This window comes from Bubalus bubalis, chromosome 19 (assembly GCF_019923935.1).
Source record: "Bubalus bubalis isolate 160015118507 breed Murrah chromosome 19, NDDB_SH_1, whole genome shotgun sequence".
NCBI lineage: Eukaryota > Metazoa > Chordata > Mammalia > Artiodactyla > Bovidae > Bubalus > Bubalus bubalis.
In genome coordinates this window covers 26,109,365-26,133,930 of record NC_059175.1, presented here as the reverse complement: position 1 = coordinate 26,133,930, position 24,566 = coordinate 26,109,365, and the positions used below count along the sequence as shown (strand labels likewise).

The 24,566-nt window shown below is 39.2% G+C and overlaps 1 protein-coding gene across 1 annotated transcript in view; it reads left to right on the top strand.

The window, feature by feature from the left end:
- ITGA1 (integrin subunit alpha 1) overlaps positions 1–24,566 on the top strand; it is a 167,258-nt gene that overhangs the window by 15,917 nt on the left and 126,775 nt on the right. The gene's annotated exons all lie outside the window — the stretch shown is intronic.

Here is a 24,566-nt window from a genome sequence, read left to right as displayed (position 1 = left end):
AGTTAATGCTACCATGAATTTGTATGTGCATTTACATTGTTAATGGAGGGGTGAGAAAGCCTGTTCAGAAAGTTTGTCACATCATTGTGCTTAGTTGCTCAGTCGTGTCCAACTCTGCAACCTCATGGACTATAGCCCACCAGGCTCCTCTGTCCATGGGGATTCTCCAGGCCAGAATACTGGAGTGGGTTGCCATGCCCCCCTCCAGGGATCCTCCCAACCCAGGGATCAAACCCAGGTCTCCCACATTGCAGGCGGATTCTTTACTGTCTGAGCCACCAGGGAAGCCCGTCACATCATTAGTAAATGGTAGTTGATTTGTACTCCAGCTCTTTACTGTAATTAGGGACTTTATGCATTTGCATAAACCTGAGAGTTTAAAATATTTTCCATTATTTTTTGTGTGCAATTTAAGAATTAAGGAGGGGTCCTTGAAATATAATCACATCTTAACATTTTTCACATCTCAATTTAGTAATATAATAGGAAAGGCCTACGAACAAAGAGTGGTAAGTCAGTCAGTCTGTAACTCCGGGGTCAGTGGTGCCTGCTTCAAATAAGGACACTAAGTTAAATTTATTTGTCCTTTCTGCCTTTTGAGCCTTTCTGCTGGTGTGCCAAGTTTGTATACTGTTTATAAAAAACTTCCTAACTAATCTGAACCTTTTTACCTATAGTTAGCGGTGATTGTTGTTCAGTTGCTAAGTGGTGTCCAACTCTTGTGACCCCATAGACTGTAGCCCACCAGGCTCCTCTGTCCATGGAATTTCCAAGGGAAAAATACTAGAGTGGGTTGCGTTTTCCTTTTCCAGGAGATCCTCTCAACCCAGGGATCAAACTCAGGTCTCCTGCGTTGGCAGGTGGATTCTTTACCACTGAGCCACCATAGAAGCCTGTAGTTTGGGATAGACACCTCCATATACTTTAAAATCACATTTTAAAATATCTACTTCCTAATCAAAGTGATTTAAATTGTCATTTCATTATAATTTTATGGATATTTATGTTATTAATAATTTGGTAGGAGTGTAAATATGAAGTCACTAAGATTCTTAATATTAGAACTTTATTGATAATGCATTGTTTTTTCAGTCAGAAATTGGAGATTTGGGGCCTCTTGCTCAATGGCACCCCACTCCAGTACTCTTGCCTGGAAAAATCCCATGAGCAGAGGAACCCGGTAGGCTGCAGTCCATGGGGTCACTAAGAGTCGGACACGACTGAGCAACTTCACTTGCACTTTTCACTTTCATGCATTGAAGAAGGAAATGGCAACCCACTCCAGTGTTCTTGCCTGGAGAATCCCAGGGACGGGGGAGCCTGGTGGGCTGCCGTCTATGGGGTCGCACAGAGTCGGACACGACTAAAGTGACTTGGCAGCAGCAGAAGCAACTTAGCAGCAGCAGCTCATTATCTATCTAGTACAGGTTAGTCCTAGCTGTTAACCATGGTGATAGAAACCAGGGGAAAGAAAACCTAACAGTAAATCTAACCAATACGTTTTAGAATGTTAAATTCTCAAATTTAGCTTCATCTTAGCTTAAGTAAGTGAGTGAAGTCATTCAGTTGTTTCCTACTCTTTCTGACCCCATGGGTGTAGTCTGCCAGGCTCCTCCATCTGTGGGATTCTCCAGGCAAGAATACTAAAGTGGGTTGCCATTTCCTTTTCCAGAGGATCTTCCTGACCAGGGATCTTTGCAGGCAGACTCTTTACAATGTGAGCCACCAGGGAAGCCCAGGTGGGCTTGGGAACTCATCTTAGCTTGGAAACTGTAAAAACTCAATACCCAGACTGGACCCCAGACTAAATAACTTTGCAGTCCTAGAAATGATAGAGTATTTTTTTAATCATTGTTAAAGCTCCCAGGTGATTTCCAATAGATAACAAGGCTGAGACCCTGGATTCAGGCTTTGCTGTTCAAAAGTGTGGTTTCCATGAACCAGCAGCATCTTCTGAGAGCTTGTTAGAAACTAGAATCCAGGACTCTGCCCTAGACCTGTTGAATTGCAGCCTGTATATTAGCATCTCCAGTTGATTGTCATGTGTAATAAAAACTGATAAAACATTTAGGCAGTGGCTTATTGTCCTTGTGCCAGTTAATCTCTGCCTAGGGTTGCCAGCCATAGAGAAAAAGATTTGAGTTTTAAGATCTTATGGGAAAACTAACTACCAATATTCAATTAAATTATCTATAAAACTAAATGAAAGCCTGTTTCTATGTCTAATTAAAGTATCTTTAAGAATTTGTATTTTTTAAAGTTAAATGTTTTACCATTATCAAGTATATATCTTCCTAGATACATAGGTGTAAATATCAAAATAGTGATAAGAACATAATAAATTGGTTCAAATATTTTTTACTGTTCTCTAAAAAACAAAATGAACCATAGGTTTTTGGAAAGCATATACAGTAGTTTAATTCCAATTGCTATTCATTAATAAGGAATGACTGTGGTAACAAATGAAAACACTGTCAATAATATACCTCAAATTAATACAGCGTTGTACTATAAGGCTCCGTTTATCCCCAGGTGCTTGTTGTAAATAGATTGCTACCCTTGCTAGGCTCAATAAATGAGAAGTTTGCAGTTTGTTTTCTTTCGTTGCAGATAATGATGCAAAGCAAATTATACTTTGCTATTCCTGATCTCCTGTTTATGTTAAATATTTTGTTAATTTTCTGTCTGTATTTCACTTTCGTTACTCCCTTATATTCAAGTTGAATTATTTTTCTCCCAGGTGCCACTAGAATAGCTTTGTGAGGCTAATTTTCTGTTATGTCTGCTTATTTTCAGTCACTAATTGATGACACTTTTTAATCCTTTTGACCAGATCTCTCAGCCTCACATATTCTTTAAGAGAAGTGATTCATAATTTCTGCAATTCCTATATACTTGAACTGAAATTCTCTGTGTTGCTAAAAAAAAAAAGTCCACAGATGAAATGGTGTATATGATAATTCCCCTGGAGTAAAAGCTCTTCTTTGGGAAAGTATTATTTCACTTTCAAATCGGATGGTTTTCCAAGCAAATAATACTGGCAACTTGTGTTCAGTATCAAAATATGTTGAATTACATGTTGAAAACAGGTTTCTAAGGTGTTTCTTAGGATTCGAGGAGAGAGAAATCCTTTTGCTTGTGCCTAGAGCTGAGATATGGGGCAACCATACTTACATTACACTACTTTTTAAAGGCAGTACATTTAATTTTATCCGTTTTTTTAGTGCCTGTGTGGATCAAGTACTGAGCTGCATTTAGGAAAGAAACAAATCACTGTTATAAAAGTAACTTGTAGAATGTTTAAGAGACACACTGTTGTAAGAGGTGGCTTCTAGGAGGAACTTTACAGAGCCAGCATATTTGCTTAAAATAATAAACCTGGAAAGATCAGGAAGAGGAGGCAGGCAGGGCAAATGTAATAGTCACCTTTGACACCCCTCTCCCCATACCATGATAAAGGGTAGGTTTGACGGTTAGAAACCACTGAAAAGTTTAAACAGGATGGCGTGACAAAACTTTGCATTTCACAAATATCACTGATGACATCAAGCATGGGTTGGAGGTGGCAAGATTGGAGGCAAGGGGACAGGTTAAGAGAACACTTACTAGAAAAATTTAACAGGAAAATGATGGCTAAACAAGGCAGTACAATGACTAGAAGTCATGAGGAGATACTAAGAGCATCAATGGGACGTGAAGATTGTTCAGAGTTATGGAAGGAGTCGAGTCTAGGTGTAAATCTCAGGTGTTTTTTTTTTTTCTTTTTTGAATGGTGGAAGAAATGATGGCATAATTCAAACACAGGAAAACCAGGAAGAGAAGCAGTAAGTTCAGTTTGGAATCTGGTTTGAAGTGCCTATGGGACTCTTGGAATGCTTTTCTACCACATCGCTCTGTGCTTGCTTACTCACTCGCTTCAGGTTTTTGTACAAATGTCACCTTAGTGACAAAAAAGAAAAAGTAGCCTACCTTCTCAAAGTTTCCCTTATCCTTCCTTGCCTTAAGTTTTCTCTGTAATGCTTGAATTCACTTAGTTGCTTTGCTTATCATCTATCTAGGATATAAGCTCTAGGAGGACAGAGATTATTGTCTGTTAGGTTCATTGCTATATCCCCAATGCTGAGAACAAACCCTGACAAAGTAGATGCTCAAAAAAAAAAATTGAATGACTGAGTGAGTCAATCTCCAGAAGAAGGTTTCTTAGGCGATTGTGCATACAACTCTGAAGTTCAGGATAAAGTATTTGACTGTGGATAATAATACAAAAAATGTCAGCGTATAAGCAGACCTGAAATCATGGACCAAAAAAAGAAAACTAACCTAGGAAGTTTTAGTGAAACTAGAAATAAAAAAGGACCAAGCATCCAAGCATAGGGAAAGAGCAATATTTAATCTCTTTAAATGCTACCTGACTCTGTTATCTATATTATAATAAAGCACAGGTATTTATAGATTTCAACAATTAATATGCAAGGACATTATTTTTTCTTTTACACATCTCTCTAGTGTACTAGAGATATACATGTAGAATAGCTAAAGTGTTGATTTCATAGAAAGCTGAATTTTTCTAAGTTTTTAAGAAAAATTTCTAAGTTGGAGAGCAAAAGCCAAATTAATTTTACATATGTATTTTTTATTGGAGTATAATTGCTTAACAATGTTGTGTTAGTTTCTGCTGTACAACAAACTGAATCAACTGTGTGTATACATATATTCCCTCCTCCTTAGACCTCCCTCCCACCCCACCCATCTGTGTGTGTGTTAGTCGCTCAGTTGTGCCAAACTCTTTGTGACCCCATGGACTGCAGCCCACCAGGCTCCTCTGTCCATGGGATTTTCCAGGCAAAGATACTGGAGTGGTTTGCCATGTCCTTCTCCAGGGGATCTTCCCAACCCAGGGATCAAACCTGGGTCTCCTGCACTGCAGGCAGATTCTTCACCAACTGAGCTACCGGGGAAGCCCCACCCATCTAGCTCATCAAATTAGTGTATGAAAAGTTTGTTTTTAAAAAAGAAATGTTAGAAGGTGATGATTGAATTTATTAAGGGATTTTTTATTTTTTTTTTTTTCTGGATTCCCAGAGTACAGGAATTATGAGCAAGCTCTGTTTCCTTCAGGCCGAAAGGTTGCTGCTACAGGGCCCTTGTTGTTTAGTCACTAAGTGGTGTCTGACTCTTTGCAACCCTTTGGACTGCAGCACACCAGGCTTCCCTGCCCTTCACCATCGTCTGGAGTTTGCGTATCTTTGATTTCCCTCACCACTTCCTCTTTATTCCCTGAAGAACCACAAGTGTCAGAATTGGGGCATAAATTTTGCAAAGTTTTTTTTATATCTGTTTTAAAAGTTGATCGGCCCATAATTTTGTTGATACACATTTTTCAGTAAATGAGCTCCAAATTAGTGAAAAGAATTTAAAATGGGATGTAAAAAGCAATTAAAAAAAAATAAATTTCAGATAAGGTTTTTAAAGCCCTAAATAGTTTTCTTTAAATTAATGTCAGCATATTTAAACTTCGTGCTATAATTCAGTTTATATAATTTAAGAGATTTAGTTGTTTAGAAAAGTGCTATTCAAGATTTTCTTAATGTGTTATGTGTTTTACTGATGAATATTCAGTGTAGAAGTTCAGTATAAAAGTATTACAGAAAAGTCAAAATGATTTCTGATGGAGTTGAGATACAAATATAATATTTTTGTGTATCAAGGATGCCTTACTTAGAAAAAATTCAAAGTCAGCAATGCATCTCATTAAGACATTGGAGAACAGAATCTCTAGTAATGGTCTAGATCAACTGGAGTTACTTAACGTTACCAAGTAGCAGGTAAACTTAACTAGAAATAAAAAAGAAATTGGCTAAGTTCAGGAAGGAGATAGTTAAATTAGAAAGACTATGAAAAAGTATTGGCAAAAGATATTTGTTAAGCTGAAGTGGAAAAGATAAAATCTCATTCATCGTATTTCTTTATATGGCAAGAATTCTTCCTTTTTAGGGAATATGTGTTCTTTGTAGATTTCCCAATTATACTAATTGAAAGATAGCCCATTTATTTTGCAGTATTTAATTTCTCTATCTTAAGAAACATGTTAGTATATTCTGTTGTAGTAAATAACACTGACAATGAAACTGGAATATGGTGACTTCATTTAAATTTAGGAGAAGAGAATGTGTTTCCTCAAGGAGAATCCACTTTTGTTTGCAACTCTTTAGTTGCATACAAATTTGACACTAACACTTTTACTTCTGACAGGGACTATTTTAATTCTATCACAATTGACGTCAATGTAGGAATTTTCTAGATGCCAGTTGCTTAAGATCATGACATTTATGATAAATTGTAGGGATTTGGATTCCCTGTCTTCTTTCAAGTTTCCTTTCCTTCACCCCTTAACATTTCCCACATTTTTTAGAATGCCTATTTTTTCTATAACGTAGGAGCTATAGAGGACTAAGAGCTCATTTCAATTTAGGCTGCCACATTTGGTTTGAAAACACCCAGTACTGAGGCAAGGCAGTGTCTACCAGACAGCAAATACAGGAGAACAATGTCTTTGCGGCCACATTGCCTGACCATGCACGGGGTTGGTGGCATTGTTGCAACTCCAAGAATGGACAACCTGTTAAAAGTCACCATGTGCTTATTAAAGCCCAGACCTATGGGAAGTGCTTTAATAGGAATTATTTAGATCTTTGAAGATAACTGGGAGAAAGGCTTTGTCATTACTATTTTCAAATAAGAAAACTGAAGTTGTTGTTCAGTCACTAAGTTGTGTCTGACTCTGCAACCCCATGGACTGCAGCACGCCAGGCCTCCCTCTTCTTCATTATCTCCCAGAGTTTACTCAAATTTATTTCCCTTGAGTCGGTGATACCATCCAACCATCTCATCCTCTGTTGCCCTGAAGTTAAAAGAGGTTAAATAATTTGTCCAAAATCACATAGCCAGCAGCTGTGGTAAGGTGCCCAGTAAAGCAACTCCCTAAAAAAATATAAGAATGGTAGTCCATTCCTCAGTTTTCTGTTTGAAGTAGGTCAAATGTACCTAGAAATACAAAGAAAGAAAAATAATAGCACTAAATTTTATAATTGGTCAGAGTTTGTACAATCATTTTGTATGTTTTTTATTTACCACTTATTTTTCATCTCGTGAAAAGTCAGAACTCAATCATATGGCATTCTAATCTGGAATATAATTGAGGATTAGAAAGTATACAGAAACTGTTGCAAGTTTACATGTTAAACCAAGCCTCACAAACTCAGCATCTGTGTATTATTTCACACTTAGTTGTAGCAAGCTTCTTTTTTAAACAGTGTTAAGCATACTATGTTAATATGTATGCATTATTCTAACATAGTAGCACCTTAAGTAGCCGAAATTATGCTACTCTTGCATATGTAAAGATGAATTAAGAAATGTGTCCATGCCTTTAATCAGCAAGTTAGATATCAAGGAAAAATGACCACAAGTGGCCAAACTGACAGGGAGGTGACTGCGGTGAGAAATGACAGTTCAGGTGGATTCCGGATTGCCATCAAAAGAAAAAATCCAGGGCTTAGAGGTTTTCACAGGGGCCTGAGGACATTACTGTGTTATAATAATTATTGTACATATTGAGGAAAGGATTAAATTCTATTCAGTGCATTACATCCAGAAGTCAAGGAAATATAATGTCTTTCAAAATTGTTGTCCTCCAAAATCATTAAAAGATAGTCAAAAAAATCTTCATCCATCTGCCATACTTAGATCACATTTCCAGATAGCCAGAGTTTTACCATAATAGTCTTAATGAGAAAACTTAAATAATTGTTGAAAGATGAATACTTGTTAAGGAAAAAAATTCCAATAGGTTTTAGTTGTAAAATTTATTCAGAGGTAGGAAGTTCTCTGAGTTCAAGTCTAAGTTCCAGAAGTTTTATGTCTGGAATTTTTCATCAAGTCCTAGTGTAAACATCAAGTAGAACTTTTTGTTTGAAACCAGTGTGAAAAATTGCTCTGTGGATATAAAACATTTTAATCTGGTGCTTCAACTGATTGATCCCATGACCATAATTAAGATTTTTTTCTTCTTCTCCAAGTATATTGTTGACAACTGTAGAAGCACTTTGTTTTTGTTTTTTTTTTGGGGGGGGGTGGGGGGTGGGGGGGATGAAATAGAGAAGAGGAAGATTGAAAATACATTGCAGTGCATGACTCTGAATCATTTTGAATCATAAAAGGTTAATCAATGCTGTATGGAAACTTTTATATCATCTGATCTACCTCATTTCATGATAGTGATGTAAACTGAGACAGCTGAGGCCTAAAGAGGGTTAGTAACTTGCTCAAATTCCCACAGACAAGAGTTTTTCATAGAGTCTACATTCCTGTTTGATCCATCCTGTTCCAATCTCTTACTCATTTTCTTGTCATCAGTGTATATTGGGAGGAAGTTGGGCTAAGTGAACAAAGAACAATATGGGATTCTAAAATGCCTTAAACCCTCCTTTATCAGAATTCTTCATCTTGAGGCAAGACAGTTTCTCAGCAGCATCACTGAGACTCAAAGCCAGCTTTGAAGTCAGTTAGTCCGTTCTTTGAATGTTCATCTTCTGCTAGAGAAAGACTCAGCCTCGTGCCTTGATTCTTCTGAGAACCAGTTCATGCAGAAGAATGGGCTCTTCCGATTGGTTGTCAGTTCATTCTTCTGACAGCCACTTGCTAAGTATTAACACCTACTGTGTGCCAGCCCCTAAGGTCATGAGGTGAATAGAGAGGATCATAGTTCCTTCCTTTCTGGGGACAACCCAGTCCAGGATTGGGACAGACTGAAAGAAACTAGAACCTTTTGTTTGAAACCAATGAGAAAAATTGCTCTGTGGATATAAAACATTTTAATCTTGTTTCAACTCGTTGATCCTATGAGCATAATTTAGAGGAGTTTTTTTGTTTTTGTTTTTGTTTTGCTAGCACTGCAATAGGTACAGGAATCAGAACTGTGCGGGAATCTGGGAACTCAGTGCTGTTAATTCAGCCTGTCTTCACTGAGGAGGTGCTCTCGGAGCTTAAATTGCTAGATTCCAGAAGCTCACAGTGATCTTGCATTAGTCTCTAGAGAAATGAGGCAAAGAGAACTGAACGCATTCCTCTCACATTTACTTGGTAAAATGTTTTTCTTCTAAATAGTGGTCCTCTGTAATCTCTAAGCTCTCTAGATGTTAAATATTTACAGTAAAGAGTCAACAAACCTGACAAGAGACATCATGGAGCAAAAAGGTTATGTTGCCTCCTGCTCTTGAAGCAAAAAAGGCATCAGTAGAATCAGAAACAGACAGGACCATGACTGAAAAGAACAGAAAGATTCCAGAACCTTTGTATTGTCCATATTTTTGTTATCTCCTCTTTCTCTCTCATCACTTAATAGTTAAACCAAAAAAGAGAGTTCGCTGCTTTTTGCAGGACAGCAAGGAAGTGGACAGTGAGCGGAGGGAGCAGGACATGATGTCCTACTCCATAGCCATTCTTGGAAAAGAGGATGTCCAGGGTAGAGTGGGTGGTGGTGACCACCTCAGGGAAAGGGAAACAGGCTTCTGGGCCTGCGGTCAAGTGGGAAGCAATAGAGAGCTGACTTGGGCCTGAAGAAAGCCCTGAGGCTGAACAGCAGGAAGACCTGGGGTCTTTCCTATCTCTGTATTCACCATTTTATCCTTGACAAAAAATTCAGGAAAATAACTTTCATAAATAATAACAACTTCTCTCTGAAGGAGTACATTTTACTAAATGGTCATCGTGGATCGGGTTGTGATGGAAGGAAATTTTCTGCAGAAAGGAGAAAAGAACAAAATATATTTTATGAGGAGGAATGAACTCCAGGAATAGTCCTCTGACCCTTTGTGTCTCAGCGATATTCTCAGCCTGGGTGAGAGGAAATGGAACAGAGTGCGGAATGTGGGGAAGTGGGAAGAGCTGAGACACAATTCATTCTCTGCCTCATTAAATCGAGTCATGTATCTTTAAGAAATGAGTCTGTTATCACTATAGGAAATGTCTCACTCTGGGCCTAACTCCTTGCCTAGAACTTAATAAGTGTTAGAATTTTTCCTGCCTTTCTGGGAATCATTTTCACCCTTATCTCGGACTCTCTCTGGGTCACAGTAAAATATAGTGGGGAATGGTATGAGTTCACAGGAAATGTGGAGAAAGATCTGGCCTTTTTATAATAATTTGTTGTAGATGTTAAAGCTCTTGGATTTGCATTTGATGCATGGGTTCACATATATCCTTCTAAATGAATTAGAAACTTTAATTGTCAGAATCAAGAAAGTCAGACAACCAGATTTTATACTTGAGAGTATAAAAAGGATTTTGCTCACCAAAAAGGGCAACATAATTGTCACACTATTTGCTTTAGTTGTATATCAGCATTTGCAAAAACACTGCCTTTCTGAATAACTGTGAATCACAGAAGAAGGCATCTATGCTGTTCTCAGAGGACTCTCGCTGTGGTGGGGCAGACATGAGAACTGGCCTGTGAATCAGATCGGAATGTACCCAGGCCCAACCAGTTGGTTGTGTGACTTGAAATCATTTCATCCTTTTGAACCTCCGTATCTTCATCAGTAGATTGAACAAAGATGTGTGGCACTTGATTTCCTAACCCCCTTTGTAGATCCCTGACTTTACTTGGTGCAGTAGCAGTAATTGTTATTTTTAAAAGTCGTATCTTTCTAGCAAAATAAATCTTCAGTGACTCTCAGGTTTAAAAAGAATCTATTTTGCACCATATTCCACAAGCTGCCAAATTTGGGGTTTGGCTGACTGCTAAAGAGAGCAGCCTGCTAGAAGGAGCAAATTCCAGAGCAGAGGGTCATTTTTTAGAATGCTTTGCCAAATACTCCCATATTTTCAAAGTTGTTGGGGGCCTTAAAACTCGAGCATTAGGAGAGAAACAATTGTTTAAAACACTCGGTGGATAGGTACACAAAAATGTTGAACTTTACAAATATTTTTGAATAGTTCACTACATTCCAATGACATGCCAAGTTGCACAGTCCCGCCACTTCCCTCCTTGTTATTTTTCCTCCCCTATCTACTTTGCTTGCTGTCCCAAAGAACTAGGTAATGAGAAAACACAGGCAGGTCTTTATTTTTCCTGGAATGTTTTTTCAGTTTGGCAAGTGGTTCTCAAACCAAGCAGCACAATAAAATCAACTAGGGAGTTTTCAAATCACATGATGACTGGGCCCAGGTAATTAAGTCAGAATATTTGAGGAAAGGAATCCAAGCATCTGTACATTTCAAAAAAAGCTCCCCAGGTCTTTCTTACGTGCAACCAGGTTGTCTTGGCCCTATACTAGGCCAGCTGGCCTTAAAGTGTTCTATGGCCGCAGTACCAGTCAGCATCTGGCCAGAAAAAGAGATGGAGCTTAAGAAATTGCAAAATTGTAGATCACCACTACTGAAAAGACAACTTTAAAAAGTTGATGAGGGGAGTATATTTCTTTACTGCCTCATTGTGGGGTTTGACTATTCCTTTAGGTATAATATTTTGACTTGCTATAATAAATTCACCATTAGGACTGAAGGCGAATAATTTGTGAATATGAATATGTACACATATTGCTCGATATAGTGAAGGGGGTTAAAAAAAAAAAAAAAAGCTCCTTAGAGGATGGAGCTTATAAATCTTGGGATTCAAGAATTATGTACGACAGAACAAGACAGCGAAATCATATATTGTACAGAGAGTGAAAACTAAAATCATTGGCAACAGGAAGATAGCACAACTGTTTATAACCTGAAAAAATGGTATGTGAGTCTGGGTCATCTTCTGAATGTCTTTCACTCAGTCAACAGGCAGCAGTGAACATTAGCTCTTAGCTAGAAAATCTTAGCTCTACCATAGATGGACTCTGTGACCTTGGGCAAATCATGTTACCTTTATAATCCTCAAATTCAGATTTATGAGCTTTAATCTGTTAAAGTGGAAAAAATGCTAAAATGTTCCTCATAGAGTTGCAAAGAATAAATAACATGATTTAAGCAAAATGCCTGGAAATTAATACGAGCTCTATTTAACTGAATTCTATTCTTCCTTCTTATTGCATCTTCTGGCCATATATACCACTAGGGCACCAGATCAGCCATGGGAATATGAGGCAAAAGAAATGCCTGAAGCTTCTTCGTACCATAAATCTCTACCATCTGTCAAAGATGGTGCTATCACCAGAAAAAGTAGACCCACTCTGTTCAGTTACCCTCAGCAAGAGACAGGCTAGCCAGATCATTCTCAGTCTTTATAATATTTTTATTTATTTTATATTAGGATACATAATGCATGTCTCACATCACTGCACAGAGGATAGAGGTGAGAACTGTACTTTTGTAACTGATACAATAAGAGGAACATAGAAAAGCGCTTTTCAGCATGTGCCAGGAAGAGCAACCCCTTCAAGGATACCACTGTGTGCACACACAGAACCGTAACCACCCATCTAAGGGGTCCTCACTCTGTGTACTGAGCCACAAAAACTCCTGCAGCCCTGCAGTGCTGAGATTGGATTTATATCAGCCATGACCCACCATTAAACTTCGAATCAAGTAAGTGAAATGAAAGTCACTCAGTTGTGTCTGACTCTTTGTGACCCCATCAACTATATAGTCCATGGAATTCTCCAGGCCAGAATACTAGAGTGGGTAGCCTTTCTCTTCTCCAGGCGATCTTCCCAACCCAGGGATTGAACCCAGGTCTCCTGCATTGCAAGTGGATTCTTTACCAACTGAGCTATCAGGGAAGCCTAGCCAATCAAGTAAAATTAATGTTAATTCTTAGGTTGAACGGTAGGTGTTGTCTTTCCTTCCATTTAGTCACCTTAATTCCTGTGGTACCTGTTAATGATTATTTGAATATCATTATTCCACTGCTCAGCTTTCTTTGGCTGGCTGTTTCAGCTGAATGTAAGTCATAAACAAACTGCAATTCTCTTGCTATTTCTATGTCATTTGCAAACAACAGAAAGCAACTCTGGTAATATAAGCAACAAAGAAATATTTTAAAAGATGAGGTCTCAGATAGGAAGAAAAAGAGGAAGACATAGTCAAATCACTATAGTCAAATACAGAAATATCTGTGTAGGGCAAAGCAGTTGATGGAATTGCCACCCCCAGACAGCCACCACCAATCCACTGAATGTAAAACTCAATCAGATATACATATGGCTGATTCATGTTGCTGTACAGCAGAAACTAATATAACATTGTAAATCAATTATACTCCAATTTTTAGAAAACAACTCAAACAGAGCTTCTGAGAATACTCTTTATGTGCAGGAACATCAGATTAGCCATCCAGAGCTCATAGGTTCACCTTCTGTGGATGAGGAGGCAAAATGAAGTACTAGTCCATGCTCCTATCTTCGTCTCCCCTGTATCCTGAAATTCCACACCTTCCCCAAGAAGGAAGTGTGGATGCTGGAGAGTAAAAACAAAAGAAAATAGCCACTAAACATTCTAGAACAGTAGGAATATGAGAATTAACATTTACTAAGTCCCAGGCAAGGCAGCCTCTACACCGTGTTAGGGGCACGGGCCTGCAGCCAGACTGTCATTGTTCAGACCCCAACTCAGCCACCTGCTGGAAGGAGCTGGGGTGGTGCTGAGCCTGGAACCTTTGTCAGTCTGACTGTAGGGCCTGTTGTCCCAACACTGGTTCATCCAATCCAGTATGTTTTGACTCTTACATTCTTCATCACAGCAGAGATGCTAATTAGTTAGGGAAACCTTTAGGAAGCCTGCATCCCTTTCAGGCTTCATATCTTCTTAGGGAAAAATAAATTACCTAACCATAGTCCATTCTGAAGGAGATCAGCCCTGGGATTTCTTTGGAAGGAATGATACTAAAGCTGAAACTCCAGTACTTTGGCCACCTCATGCAAAGAGTTGACTCATTGGAGAAGACTCTGATGCTGGGAGGGATTGGGGGCAAGAGGAGAAGGGGATGACAGAGGATGAGATGGCTGGATGGCATCACTGACTCGATGGACGTGAGTCTGAGTGAACTCCGGGAGTTGGTCATGGACAGGGAGGCCTGGCGTGCTGCGATTCATGGGGTCGCAAAGAGTCGGACACGACTGAGCGACTGATCTGATCTGATCTGATCTGAACCATAGTTATGGTACATATATATAATGGACTATCCAGTTCAGTTCAGTTTAGTTGCTCAGTTGTGTCCGACTCTTTGTGACCCCATGAATCACAGCATGTCAGGCCTCCCTGTCCATCACCAACTCCCGGAGTTCACTCAGACGCACGTCCATCGAGTCAGTGATGCCATCCAGCCTTCTCATCCTCTGTTGTCCCCTTCTCCTCCTGCCCCCAATCCCTCCCAGCATCAGAGTCTTTTCCAATGTATACACAGCCATAAAAAGGAGTGAATTTGAGTCGGTTCTAGTGAGGTAGATGAACCTAGAGCCTATTATACAAAGTAAAGTAACTCAGAAAAAGAAAAATAAATATTGTATATTAACACATATATATGAAATCTAGAAAAATGGTGCTGATGAACCTATTTGCAGGGCAGGAATAGAGACACAGTCATAGAGAGCAGCCTTGTAGACACAGCGGGGATGGAGAGGGTGGGACAAATTGAGAGAGTAGCTTTGAAACATGCATTACCATATGTGAAATAGATAGCTAGTGGGAAGTTGCTAAATAGCAGAGGAGGCTCAGTTTGGTGCTCTGTGACAACCTAGAGGGGTGGGGGGGGGTGGCAGTGGTAGGAGGGAGGTTCAAGGGTGAGGAGATATAAGTATACTTACGGCTAATGTACGTTGTTGTATGGCAGAAACCAACACAACACTGTAAAGCAATTATCCTCCTATTAAAAATAAATTTAAAATTCTTTTTTTTAAACTAGTTGAATACTTGGCACATTTTTTTTCTTTTATGTAACTACTTCCATTAAATCTTGACTTCTGTTTGCTCTTGGGCTCCTGATTTGGGGATGGGATGTCTCATTCACCTAAGAACTTAAGAACCAGTTCTATTGTTAGATTTTAAATGGTGGCTTGTTGAAGTAGTCCAGGGATCACTAAATTTTTAGACTGGGAAATTCTGAGCAGGAGATTCAGCATTGGTCCTGAAGAACAATGGGAGTTCAGGAGACTCAGGGAGCACCTGGCTTCTACAGTCACAATCTTCTTGAGGTCACCCTGGGCCTCTTGAGTCTCTTATCGCTGCCTCTCTCCAGCTGACATTTGGCCGTGGAAGGAAATGGAAGTCAGGAGAGAGGAAGATGATGCTGTACCTCCTTACTCCAAACACACACTTGTCCTTATTTCAACACTGTTTTCCGATCCAGCTGTCAAACTTCAAGCATGAAAAAGGAGGAACTAGCAAACATAACCGGATTTCCTCTTGGACACCAAATGCTAGGGGCTTACCGCGTTGGGCAGTGGTAGAGAATCTGCCTGCCAATACAGGAGATGCAGGTTAAATCCCTGGGTCAGGAAGATCCCCCAGAAGAGGATATGGTAACCCACTGTAGTATTCTTGCCTGGGACATATCATCAATAGAGGAGCCTAGAGGACTACAGTCCATGGGGTCACAAAGAATTGGCTATGACTGAGCAATTGAGCATGTGCCAAATGCAAAGCAGAGGAGGTTACAAAAATTCTAAAGAACAAAACTCACCAGAGTTTTTACTCTCCTGTGGTTAAACCTCAATTTAGAGGTGTGCATGCATGCATGCTCAGTTGATAAGTCAAGTCCAATTCTTTTTAACCCCATGGACTGTAGCCTACTAGGCTCCCCTGTCCATGGGATTTTTCAGGCAAGAATAATGGAATGGGTTGCCATTTCCTCCTCCAGGGGATCTTCCTGACCCAGGGACTTAACCTGCATCTCCTGCATTGGCAGGAGGATTCTTTACCACTGAGCTACCTGGTGAGCCAATGTTAAAATATAAAACATATAGCAAGTGCTTTTCTTCCTAACGTTGTCAGATTTAGGGGCTGGGAGGAATAGTGAACATGACAGACTTATTCTAAATGACTATTCATGGCTTACCTGAAATTCAAATTTAACTGCCTGTCTAGCAACCCTTTTCTCCTTCTTCCCTCAATCTTTCCCAGCATCAGAGTTTTTTTCCGATGAGTTGGCTGTTTACATCAGGTGACCAAAATACTATAAGAGGTGTCCAAAGATTCAGACAACTAGCAACCCCACACCCCCATGTTCATCTCTTCAGTACCACTGGCCGTGATTGGCTTCGGTCAGAGAGATCTTTGCTGAGTGGAGATTGGGAGGAGCACGGGTGGGTGTATTGCTGTCCAGGTCTGGGTTTGGCTCTAGTTTTAGAGCCTTTGTTGGAAGAATGGAGAAGGGCTGATCTCGTCTGTGTTTGAAAAACGTTGACCTAAACCTTTCAATAATAGCACTGAATGTAAATAAATGTCTACTTAACTATCATCTCTTCCAGATGATTCTCATATCCTAAAATAATAAGGGCATCACCTTTCTCAATTCTCAAGTCACCTGAGACTGTTACTCCAGGGAGGTACCTAATTACAAGATGTCTTTACAGTAGTGGTAGTTATGTTTATGATGCAATTTGATACTGTGAGGTTTTCTTACAAAATTCAATTGGTCATTACAAGTAGGTTTATAATCTTGATAAATTAAGATTAATTTAAAATGTATCACCAAAAGTAAGTCACAAAAACTCCATAAAGGCAGGAACAACATACAACAGGAAGACAGTGTTAGGTGATAGTTAAGGATAAAAGCAATGGAATTGTACCTCCTGGGTTTAGTGTCTCCAAAAGAACATTTCAGTGATGACTTCCATTTCCTCACTGATAAACTAAATGCCAACCCAATAGGATTTTTTTTTAATTGAGATTTTGACACTTTTTATAATTCTTGATCCAGAATAAATGCTCAAGACATTTTACCTGCTTTAGATTCTATTGAAAATGCTTATCCTTGGGACTCCAAAAATATCCATGAACAATGAGCACATTTTCAGTTCTGAAAAGAAACCCATGTGCCCACAAAAGCAAAAACAAGTCCTTGTTTTCAAATGAAGACGATTTATTTATAGGAAAGATGATTAGTAAGGATGGCTTATCGACTGAGCGACTTCACTTTCACTTTTCACTTTCATACATTGGAGAAGGAAATGGCACCTCACTCCAGTACTCTTGCCTGGAAAATCCCAGAGACGGAGGAGCCTGGTGGGCTGCAGTTCATGGGGTAGCTAAAAGTCGGGCACGACTGAGCGACTTCACTTTCACTTTTCACTTTCATACATTGGAGAAGGAAATGGCAACCCACTCCAGTATTCTTGCCTGGAGAATCCCAGGGATGGAGGAGCCTGGTGGGCTGCCGTCTATGGGGTCACACAGAGTCGGACACGACTGAAGCGACTTAGCAGCAGCAGCAGCAGCATAGACAGTTGAACATATTTGCTATTCATAGCAGGATCTTAAACCATGAAGTTAGTGTTTATTTCTATTAATATAAAAGAATCATTCCTAAGTCATGGCATAAAGTTTTCATCTCCAGCCCACCCCATAAACACACTGGAAACTGCCATTCCTTGGGAGGGATAGAGAAACTGGGGGCTGTTGAAGGCACTGTTTTGTGAATTAGATGGGCAGGGCTCACTTGTAGGCTGAAATAAGAGTTGACCTTTCCCTGGTGGCTCAGATGGTAAAGAATCCACCTGCAATGCAGGAGTTGTTGTTCAGTCACTCAGTCATGTCCAACTCTTTGCGACCCCATGGACTACAGCATTTCCAGGCTTCTCTGTCCTTCACCATCTCCTGGAGCTTGCTCAAATTCTTGTCCATTATGCAATGCAAGAGACCTGGGTTCTATCCCTGTGTCAGGAAGATCCCCTGGAGAAGGGAATGGCAACTCACTCCAGTATTCTTGCCTGGGAAATCCTATGGACAGAGGAGCCTGGCAGACTATAGTCTATGGGCTTGCAAAGAGTTGGACACGACTGAGTGACTAAGCACATTGCACACCATCACCTGCCCGGCCATCTGTCTGACACCAGGGTCCACCTTGCAGAGGAAGGACTCTGAAGCCAGTCCCAGGAGGACTCTGAAGCCACTCCCAGAGAACTGGCCAAGCTTTTTCCAGTCTCCTCATTTCTGGAAAGTGGTGTGTTTATTCCCTCCCAGGCCTTTTCACTTTTATTCTGAATTACAGGAAAAATAATAATAGTAAAAATCTGTCTGTATTATGACTGGCTAAACAGATGGGGATTTTCTTCGAAGTAATATTTTCAAGGAGTGTCACCTAGCAGCTGGATTCCTTTGCCTGGACAGAACTTGCTCCCTAAAAGCAAAAAGAAATGGAAGCACTTGGGGTGGTAAACTTGTGTCAGTTTGGAATCAGTTTGGAACAGTTTCAGTTCAGTTCAGTTTAAAACCTCTCAAATCCAGCACATTCTAAAGCTTTAAATGCTATCCACTAAGAAATTATATCTGAGGAATTTTTCCATTAAACATTTAGTCTGGTTCAAACCTAATAAGATGCTAATCTTTTCAAAACTTGTTTTCCCTTATTTGGCTTTCTTGTTTTTTGTAAAAAGTCAGTAAGAGTTTAATATACCAGAACTGTTGAATACACGGGGTGGAGTAGAACGTACCCTAGGCTTGGTTTCCGGAGAACTAGGTCCAAACCTGGATTCCATAACTAAGTAATTTTACAAACTTGGGCATCACTAAGCCATTGTGAACCTCTCTATAAAGTGAAGATAATGCCACCTGGAAATGTGCTATGTGCTTAGTCGCTCAGTCATGTCCAACTCTTTGCAGCCCCATGGACAGAGGAGCCTGACAGGCTACAGTCCATGGAGATCGTGTACTAAATTATGGAGCTTTTATGTAAGTACTCAGCTCATGTAGTAGGTGTTCAATAAATATTAACATCTGTGGCCACAGAGGGGATCTGGTCACAAGCTTCATTAGAGCTTCTTCTTGCATTAAATGTGAAATGAATTTTACTCATAGAAACTAAAATAGCTTGAGAAGACAGACATCATTCTAGGGTAAGCAGCAGAAATACAGAACTGTAGAATTGTGCTTTAATTCACTGAAGATTAAAAACGATGCAAAATCAGAATAGCATTTATTTCATCTGCCAGAATCTTACCCTATTTCTTTCCTTTTATTTGTTTAAGCATAGGAGATTAGGATGGTACAGACATTTGAAGATCTAAACTATTTGTAAATATGTGTCTTTGCATATGCACATTATAACATATATATTTTTAAAAGTTGTTCCAACTGTATTTGTGGCAGAGGTCAGCAACTTTTTTTTTCTGTAAGGAGACAGAGATAGTACAGTTTTATTCTTTGCAGTCCTCACAGTCTCCTGAGTGAGAGACTAATTCTTTTTTTAAATTTAATTTATTTTTTAATTGAAGGATAATTGCTTTACAGAATTTTGTTGTTTTCTGTCAGAGTAAGGGACTGATTCTTAATCAGAATTACTTAATTCTGCCACTTTAGTGCAATTTTAGCCATAGAAAATAGTAAACTAAAGAACATGACTGAGTTCCAATAAAACTTTATTTACAAAAACTAACGGTGGGGGAAATTTGGCCCGTAGGACAATTTGCTGATATTTGGCCTGGAGCATGATATAAAGTCCATTTACAAATTAGGCATAATTAAGATAACTTATCCAAGGAGAAAATGTGTATGACTATATATATATATATATATTCATATTAATATGTTATTAATTCACTAGTTATATAACATTAACCTTAGTATATTTATTTTGCTAAATTTATTCCTTTAAAAGAGCATCATGGCTGGCTGAGTTTTAAGAAATAGTGTGGTTCTTAAAGTAGATTCAGTTGAGAAACTGGTATGTTATCACATTGGAATCAGTTTGCATTTCACCATTGCTTTCTGAAGTGCTAACTGGAGCCATGTTGCACAATAGGCTTTACTATTTTCCTGTGGTAGACACATTTCAAAGTTGGACTCAAACCCATTACACAAATGTCCAGGACAGGATTTCCTTCTCCTGCACAAGAATATCTTGTGAATTTCCTGAGTAGTATATTCAAGCATAGCTTACCTGACAGCATCAGAGCCATTGTGTTCTAAGGAATTTCCTGCCGAGATTAAACTGGTTAGGCTGAGATCTGTGTTTTATAACTATATCCCATATTAACCTTTAACAATACCTTTCAAGAATGTTTGTGCGTGATTCCTTTATCCAGGAAAAGATTGAAAGTAAGGAAATACCTAGACCATCAGAGAACTTTGAGAATTAGAGAAGGCTATCACATTATCCCCTTTGGGCCATAATAATGAGAAGCCAATTCAATCTTCAGGGCCTTAACGATCATCCAGGACTAACATGCACATCGGAAAAGGAGCCAATCTCTCACCATTTAGAGATTCTAATTTTATAAATTCTAATTCTTTTGTATTTTGAGACTATGAATCAGAAGCTTTATCTAAAAGTAACAAGGTAAATACAGTTAGCTGTCAAAAGACCCCAAAATATCAGTGTCTTAACACTGATTTTCTTGCACATTTCTCAGTCCAGTGTGGGTGCAGTGACCCCACCGCACCTTGTACTGTGCCCTGGGGAGTACATCCCTCTAAGATCACGGCAGAAAGAAAGACAAAGGTGTTGCTAGGAAACAGCACACCTGCTCTTCACTGCCTTGGCTGGAAGTAACACATTATCACGTCTTATTATCATTGACCAGAACCAGCCCACATGACTTCCACCTCACTGCAAGGAGCACTAGGAAACAGGGAGATGCACATGGATATTTGGTGATAAATAGTGAGGCTTGACACAGAATAACATTTTTAAAATTTGGCTCTTGTGCTGAGTTGAAAAATCAGTCAGATAAGGACTAATAAGAAACTTTATTATCTCACATTTACTTAGTTGGTTTTGACAAGGCATAAGCTGATAGAATGTTTGCTACATTCTCTGCTTGCTTTTCTACTTTTAAATAGTCTGTGGTGTTTACAATTCTCTACCCCTTAACTTAGTGGACAAATAAAACCCTTGTCTAATTATGTGATCCTTAATATCTGTGTTATTAAATTGATACTTATCTATTTCTTTGTAGTGATAGCCTACCTTCTAAGTCTGTGTGTGTGTGTGTGTGTGTGTATCTTACTTCTCCAGTTATAATCAGTACAGGAACACAGTATCAATGTGTACTCAATAAATGTTGGTTTATTAATATATTAAGGTAATTTTGCATACACCAGTGAATATGGAGACATATTCAGTACACTTTGGTATCATCAAGAGCATGAAGATTAAGAGTGACTGCCTGTAGTTTTCATTTCTAGACAGCTTAGGGAGTTTTGTTTCTCAAAGTATATCCACTGAACAGGAAAGTCTATTGTGGAGTCCAAGAGTCTATAGTAGTTAAAAAATGCTTTTAGGCTGCTTTCCCCCTCATTCTCAGTGAAAATGGTCCTTTTGAAATGCATTAGAAAGATTATTCTATTTGGGTGCTTGTTGCTGTAAGCAAATTAGCTTATACATAATTGATAAATGAAGCAATGATGTCATTCAAACATGTCACTCTAACGCAGTTTTCCCCAGCACCTTAATGGTTATGCCACCAAGTACCAGCACCTGAATGCCAGTTACACTAAGAGCTGGACACAGCGCACATGGGCTAACACAATATGGACACAGTGCTCGTTCTCCTCACATGCTTTCTCTTGGCTTAGTTTTACCATATGTATGATTTCTTGGAAAAATTTATTACCTGGCTCGCCCCACACTAAGTTCATTTTCCCTTTGTTGCCATAACTCTGCAGCTTCAACATTTTCTTACTCCCCTCCATGAAAGACCTATATGTAGCGTAGTATTTATTTGTTAGGAATTTAGCATGTCTTTAGAATTTTGTGCTATAATTTTTATTTGAGTTGCTATCGGTTTTGTTTGTGCTTTGGCCAAAAAATCATGTAGGTTTTGAGTAAGCTATCCAAAATCTATTTTTACTGCAAGCTGTCTTATTTTTACATTTGACTTTGTAGAACACATGACGTTGCTGTAGGAATGACTATGTTACATTATAGTAGAACACAGGCCTGTGTTCTTACAACTTCAACTGCATATATTTTGTAGAATAAACTATGTCAATAACAAAATTGGCACTGAACCTATTTGAGAATTTTCCCTTGGAGACAGTTTTCTGACCTTTTATCCTTTATGTATGAAACTGCTCTAGCATTCCCAAATGGAGTTCATGCAGAGAATCTCACTTCAATCTCAGAGCAATACCACTGGATCACTGTGAATGTTTCTACCTGAAGTCTTGGAAATTGAGGCTGAGAGATGTTCTACCTAAGGGAGATTAGTGATATAGTTCTCATTATAATTAGATGTTCTACTCAAGTAACTATATTTTGAGCATCTATTTTATGCAAGGCCCTGGAGATAGAGATAAATAAGATGAAACCCAGCCCTCCTCTAGCCCACTTCCTCCCATTGATGTGGGCACCCTTTTCAGCTTGGGCTGGGTGGGGACCAGAGAACTGCCTCTATCCAAGAGAGGCAATGGCTTTGCTACTTTCTTAGCAGAGCTGACAACTGAGTACCCTGTCAGCTCTGTGCAAGGCGTAGGACACTTGCGTGGCTCCCGGCTAAGGGGCCTTCGCCTGTTGCCAACTGGAAGCCTGTCGCTTGACTCTATTTCCTCACCAGTCCCTGTTCTAGCCTCTACCCTTGACTTTAACCTATCCGGTGGAAACAACTCCAAGACTGCAGAAGTCCTGTTCCCTCTTATCTTTCTGCCTTGTATGACCAATAACTTCATCCACAGGTGCATAGTGAAGATGGATAATCATTGCTTCATGTTCCTCATCTGAGGCAGTTGACAGGGAATTCAACTAAGGGCAGGAAATTGTTTACTCCTCTGGGTCCCATCAGTAAACTAGCCATGGTTTCCTAATCAAGGGATTTAAACTGCTTGGGCCTCAGTATCTTCATCATTTAAGGATACTTTCTAATGACATAGCCTACATGAGGCCTTTTCCAACTGTAGCCTTCTGAGACTCCTCAAGGACACATTTGGGTATTTTCAGTGTGTGCTCAGAGGAGGGCTCCAAGGAACCAGGTACACAGAGCTTTATGGAGAGAGAGGACTTGCTGGTGCCCTGACTTTCCTGAGATGGTTCTGTATCTTAGACAAGCCTCAGAGCTATTTATAGAGTGAATGATCACCATGGTGGCACCTGATATGTACGGAATATTTAAACATTTTAAGTGATTTTCCTGGTGACTTAGACAGCAAAGAATCTGCCTGCAATCCAGAAGACCAGGGTCCGTTCCCTGGGTTGGGAAGATTCCCTGGAGAAGGAAATGGTTACCCACTCCATTATTCTTGCCTGAAGAATTCCATGGGCAGAGGAGCCTGGCAGGCTACAGTCCATGGGATCACAAAGAATTGGACACAACTGAGCAACTAATACTCTCAAATAATCATGGATTTTTAAAAACCCATTATAGAAAGAATGGAGCTGTTTAAGATACAGAGACAGTAATAAAGAAGATAACTATGTTTGAAGGCAATTCAAATTATTTTTAATGAATAAAATATTGGAGAAGATAATCATTTTCAAAATTAATGAAAAAGGCTCTACAATATTCATATTACTATCAGTTTCATTACTTGATTTGTTGTGTTGTTTAGTCACTAAGTTTTGTCTGAATTTTTTGTGATCCCATGGACTGTAGCCTGCCAGGCTCCTCTGTCCATGGAGTTCTCCAGGCAAGAATACTGGAGTGAGTTGCCATGACCTTCTCCAAGGGATCTTCCCAACCCAGGGATCGAACTCAGGTCTCCTGCATTGGCAGGCAGATTCTTTACTACTGAGCCACCAGGGAAGCTCCTCATTACCTGATTACAGATATATAAATCCTAAATGCATGTGTTTAGAGTGAGTGACATTTAAGGTAATCTTATTCTCTCTGACACCCCAGTCTTTTTCTGCTTTAGGAAAATGGAGGTCACCTACGTTCTGAGATCTCTTCTAGTTGTAGTTTTGATTCCATCATCCTACTTAGGCAAAAGCCACAACACATTTAATGTTTATTTACTTGGTCAATGTTTAGCCTGTGGCTGGGCATTTAAATATCCCAATGAAGACTGAAAAAGCAGGGCAGAGAACGGTGAAACACAGACAAAGGAAGAGAAATAATTGGAAACCAGGGGAAAACAAGGGGAAAGACTGAACAGTGCTTTTACCATTTCTTTTTCATTTCTCCCACATGCTTAGAAAATAGAATAGGTTTTTGTATGCTAGTAGTAGTCTTATAAATGAATTAAACATATCATCAGCACTTGCCAATTTATTTCACAAGTATACAAAGTCAGGTAAATGTGTTCTACACTCCCCACATAGATGGTATGTCGTATGTTTGAGAAATTGTAGCTTGAAGTAAATGTACCCTATCTTAAGAGTGCTGTATTTGTTTTATATTCTCATACTTAATGATCTGTGACATAATTTCTTTCAGCCCTAACCATGCTTATTCTATGGGTTTAAAAGAAGAAAGAAAAACTCT